Here is a 5432-nt window from a genome sequence, read left to right as displayed (position 1 = left end):
ACCATGTTGACCAGGATGGTCTCGATCTCTTGACCTCGTGATCCACCCGCCTCGGCCTCCCAAAGTGCTGGGATTACAGGCTTGAGCCACCGCGCCCGGCCTTCGTCATAAATGTTATGTTTACTTTCATTGCCTGTCTTCCTAGAATGTTAGCTTCAGTGATCTTTTTCTGTTTTGCCCAGTAATGCAGTCTGAGTGACTTAGAATAGTGGTTGGCACCTAGTTAAAGGCATTCACTAAATACTTGTTGAATTAATGAATTTCTGAAATGTCTGATGTTAATGCTTGTACATACATAGCTTTACTCTTTATAAACTGCTTCAATTCATTCATTTTGCAAATAATTTTGAGGACCTTCTACCTGCCAGGTACTTTTAGACACTGGGAATGCAAGGGTAATCAAAAACAGGTCTAGTGGAGACAGACATCAGCCATATAGTCCCACAAGTAAAAGTAAAATTGCAGCTGTGCTAAGTTGAGAAATGTCACAGCATGGTGCTCTGGAAACCTAATCTGGGATTCACATTTGTCACCCCTTTTGAGCCTCACATAACCTTAACACCTTAAGGTAGCTAAATCGTGCATTGTCTTGAGGCACATAGTAGCTAAATGATTGGGTTACACATGTTAGGTGAACATGGATTATTTCACACTTCTTTATCATTTCATTGCCATTCACTTCCAAAACATCCCCCTCCTCCATCCTCACCTCCTCCCTGCCCCTACCCCTTGTCAACACGGAGTCATCCGTATAATAGCGAGTCTCTGGGGCTGGGGAATGACTGCTGTGAGAGATGCGATTCTTTGTAATTTCACAAAATGGTAGTTTGAATGGCTAATTAAAATATTTACATAGGGTCTTTATTTTGGAATGGATGTGAAGAAGACATCTTATTTTAGATAATTCATTAAGCAAATATTATTGAGTACCTGTTATGTACCAGGCACTTTGCTAGCCTCAGAGATAGAACTGTCCATCCAGAGATGGACATGGTCTACATTCTCATAAGGGAGACACCTGGAAAGACAAGTTGACAGGCATAAAAAAAATAGTAAGAGTAATGAATTGTGTTAACTTCTAAGAAGGCAAGAGCTTTGACATAAAGAATGACAAGTCATTTCCTTTAGGTAGGGTGGGAAAGGAAGTTGAGGCCTAAAGGATGAGAAAGAGGGAACCATGGAAAGAGAGGCCACAAAAGTGTTCTAGATAAAGGCCCTGGGAAGATCAGAGGTGAAATTAGCTTGGTAGGGAAACTTAACATGCTGGGAAAATCCAAATAATGATTTAAAAAATACTTGAAGACAGGCATGGTAGTCTCAGATGTTCCAGAGGCTGAGGCAGGAGGATTGCTTGAGCCTGGGGGTTTGAGATCAGCCTGTGCAACATAGTAAGACCCTCCAGTCTCTTAAAAAAAAAAAAAAACAAGGCAGGGCTCAGTGGCTTACGCCTGTAATCCCAGCATCTTGGGAGGCCAAGGTGGTCAGGAGTTCCAGACCAGCCTGACCAACGTGGTGAAACCCCATCTCTACTAAAAATACAAAATTAGCCTGGTGTGGTGGTGCATGCCTGTAATCCCAGCTACTCAGGAGAATCACTTGAACCTGGGATGCGGAGGTTTCAGTGAACCAAGACTCCGCTATTGCACTCCAGCCTGGGCGACAAGAGGGAAACTCCGTCTCAAAAAACAAAAAACCAAATCAAAACCACCTCTAAACTGAAAATTCTTACTCTGTTCTGATAAGCCAGGAAAACAGGGGACAAGGGATATTAACCTGTTTCATTACCTTTCCTCTGAATTTTTTAAACAGAATTCCTAGGATAAGGTAGCAATTACATTTTTTTTTTTTTTTTTTTTTTTTTCTTTTCTTATTTATTTTATTTATTTATTTATTTATTTTTTGAGACAGCCTCGCTCCGTCGCCAGGCGCCAGGCTGGAGTGCAGTGGCGCAATCTTGACTCACTGCAAACGCCGCCTCCTGGGTTTAAGCAATTCTGCCTCAGCCTCCCGAGTAGCTTGGACTACAGGCGCGTGCCACCAAGCCCAGCTAATTTTTGTATTTTAGTAGAGACGGGGTTTCACCATGTTGGCCAAGATGGTCTCCATCTCTTGACCTCGTGATCCGCCCGCCTCGGCCTCCCAAAGTGCTGGGATTACAGGCGTGAGCCACCGTGCCCGGCGTTTTTTTTTTTTTTTTATGTAGTGGTGTTTATAATAGTCTATGAGGAGCTTTGTATTTCTCTGGGATTGCTTTTTCATTTCTGATTCTGCTTATTTTTTTTTTTTTCTTTGTTGATATGTGTGTGCCTTTAGCAGAGCCACTACTTGAGGGGGATGAAGCGGGAGGAGTGGGTGGCCCCGATGCCCAGCTGGCTGTGCTTCACGGTCTTGTGAGCGATGGAGAACTCGTCCAGGTAGTGGCCGATGATCTCTGGCTTGATCTCAGCCTGGTTGAAGGCCTTGCCATTGTAGACGCCTACCATGCTGCCCACCATCTCGGGCAAGATGATCGTGTCCCGCAGGTGCGTCTTCACTTCCGGCTTCTCTATGGGCGGTGCCTGCTTGGCCTTGCGCAGGTGCTTCAGCAGCTAGTGCTGCTTCCGCAACAGGCCCGGGTTCAGCTGCCGCAGCTGCCGCCACTGCCGCCACTGCCGTGCACTACACAGCTGCATCAGCTTCTTGTAGAACATGTACAGCAGCTGGTCCAGGTCCACGCCGCGGTAGGCGAACTTGTGGAAGATCTGCTGCTTCTGCTATACCTCTGCAATCTTGCTGGATCCTCAGAAAAGCGGCAATCACTATTTTTAGAAAAAAATTTCTTTTATAGAATGATCCCTGTTTTTTTTTTTCCACATTGTTAACTCCTGTTTGCCGTGTTATATGCTTAGGTTGGAAACTGGACTGTACCCTGGGCAACATGGTGAAAGCTTGTTGCTATAAAAATTGAAAAATTTGCTGGGCAAGGTGTTTTGCGCTTGTATTCCCAGCTACTGGAGAGGCTAGGGTGGGAGGATCTCCTGAGCCTGGGGAGGTCAAGGCCGTGATTATATCATTGCACTCCAGCCTGGGTGACAGAGTGTGAAAAGAAAGAAAGCAGGCCTTTGATATTTTCTTTTTTTCCCCCTCATTACAGTAATAGATATCTGCCTCAATTTTTTTTCCCCAAAATGTTTCAGAAAGTTTTAGGTGTGAAGCTAAATATCTGTTGATGAACACAGTTCAGTATTGTTTATCTTACATTTTTCTTTTCCTTTCCCCAAGTGTGTACTCACATATAGTGAAGTTGATTATTTGGATGTAGAATATAAGGTTAAATAAAAAAACTCTGGTAAATATTATTCTTTATTTCTTATTTCTTTTTTTTTTTTTGAGACGGAGTTTCACTCTTGTTGCCCAGGGTGGAGTGCAATGGTGCAATCTCGGCTCCTTGCAACCTCTGCCTCCCAGGTTCAAGCGATTTTGCTGCCTCAGCCTCCCTAGTAGGTGGGATTGCAGGCATGCGCCACCACGCCCGGCTAATTTTGTATTTTTAGTAGAGACAGGGTTTCCCCATGTTGGTCAGGCTGGTCTCAAACTCCTGACCTCAGGTGATCCGCCTGCCTTGGCCTCCCAAAGTGCTGGGATTACAGGCATAAGCCACTGTGCCTGGCCTCTTTTCTTTTTCTTTTTCTTTTTTTTTTTTTTTGAGACGGAGTTTCGCTCTTTTTTCCTTTTTTTGTTTTGTGTGCAATGGCACGATCTCGGCTCACCACAACCTCCGCCTCCTGGGTTCAGGCAATTCTCCTGCCTCAGCCTCCTGAGTAGCTGGGATTACAGGCACGTGCCACCATGCCCAGCTAATTTTTTGTATTTTTAGTAGAGACGGGGTTTCACCATGTTGACCAGGATGGTCTCGATCTCTTGACCTTGTGATCCACCCGCCTCGGCCTCCCAAAGTGCTGGGATTACAGGCTTGAGCCACCGCGCCTGGCGCCTGGCCTCTTATTTTTAATTTTAATTAAAATAAAAAATAGAGAGGGGGTTTTACCATGTTGCCCAGGCTGGTCCCAAATTCCTGGGCTCAAGCCATCTATTCACCTCAGCCTCCTGAAGTTCTGATAATAACAGGTATGATCCACCACAGCCGGCCAGAATAACATACTTTCTAAGTCTGGGATAGAAACAGACATGAGTGGCTGGGTACAGTGGCTCATGCCTGTAATCCCAGCACTTTGGGAGGCTGAGACCAGTGGATCACAAGGTCAGGAGTTCGAGACCAGCCTGGCCAACATGGTGAAACCCCACCTCTACTAAAAATACAAAAATTAACTGGGTGTGGTGGCATACGCCTGTAATCCTAGCTACACGGGAGACTGAGGCAGGAGAATCACTTGAAACCGACAGGTGGAGGTTACAGTGAGCCCAGACCGCAGCACTGCACTCCAGCCTGGCCTACAAGAGTGAAACTCTGTCTCAAAAAAAAAAGAAACAGACATGAGTATGACATTGGCTGAAATTATTTTAGAGCTTCAGAAAAGCTTATTTATTATTGCTGGAGGATATTTTAGTGAATGTGTTTGGCAGAGTGGAACTTTAAGAGGCTGCAACTTAAATGGAGAGGAGAACACAGGAAAGAAATCAGTATTCATTGTGGGCTCTTCTTTACACATGTTCCCACTTTTCTTTCCCACCTGTGGGTTTTTACTCATGTCCACCTTTTTTCCTAGAATGTTCAGTCCTCCAGGCTTTACCTGTTGGACTCCTTTCCTTCTTTCCTAGCTCACTAAGGACCCTTCACCCATTTCCTCCTTCATGAAACTTTTTCTGTTTCTCCCTCAACAGGTTATACATTGTTCCTGATTCCATCACTGAAAAATGGAGTCTGGAGCAGAAAGGAAGGGGTAGAGGAAAATAGGGCTGAGCATAACGACGGGAATGCTTTTCTTTTTTTTTTTTTTTTTTTTTTGAGACAGTTTCATTCTGTCACCCAGGCTGGAAGTACAATGGTGTGACCTCAGCTCACTGCAACCTCTGTCTCCCGGGTTCAAGCGATTCTTCTGCCTCAGCCTCCCAAGTAGCTGAGATTACAGGCATGCACCACCATGCCTAGCTAATTTTGTATTTTTAGTAGAGACAGGTTTCACGTTGGCCAGGCTGGTCTTGAACTCCTCACCTCAAGTGATCTGCCGTCCTTGGCCTCCGAGAGTGCTGGGATTACAGGTGTGAGCCACCATGCCAGGCCAGAATGTTTTACTTTTATGCTTTAGAGTTGGTAGAGGGTGTGTGTGTATGTGTGTGTGTGTGTGTGTGTATGTGTGGCCCAGGATGAAGTACAGTGATGTGATCATGGCCCACTGCAGCCTCAACCTCCATGGCTCATGTGACCCTCCTGCCTCAGCTTCCAGAATAGCTGAGACTACAGGCTCATGGCACTGTGCCCAGCTAATTACATT

The 5432-nt window shown here is 45.2% G+C and overlaps 1 protein-coding gene and 1 pseudogene across 3 annotated transcripts in view; one reads left to right on the top strand and one right to left on the bottom strand.

The window, feature by feature from the left end:
* Window positions 1-5432, top strand: part of MTA3 (metastasis associated 1 family member 3) — a 290525-nt gene that overhangs the window by 86179 nt on the left and 198914 nt on the right. The gene's annotated exons all lie outside the window — the stretch shown is intronic.
* Window positions 2322-4169, bottom strand: LOC108315469 (annotated as a pseudogene).

This window comes from Cebus imitator, unplaced genomic scaffold (genome assembly GCF_001604975.1).
Source record: "Cebus imitator isolate Cc_AM_T3 unplaced genomic scaffold, Cebus_imitator-1.0 Scaffold172, whole genome shotgun sequence".
In the NCBI taxonomy this organism is placed as follows: Eukaryota; Metazoa; Chordata; class Mammalia; order Primates; family Cebidae; genus Cebus; species Cebus imitator.
Note: the sequence above shows the minus strand (reverse complement) of the source record. Positions and strands in the feature narration are given on the sequence as shown.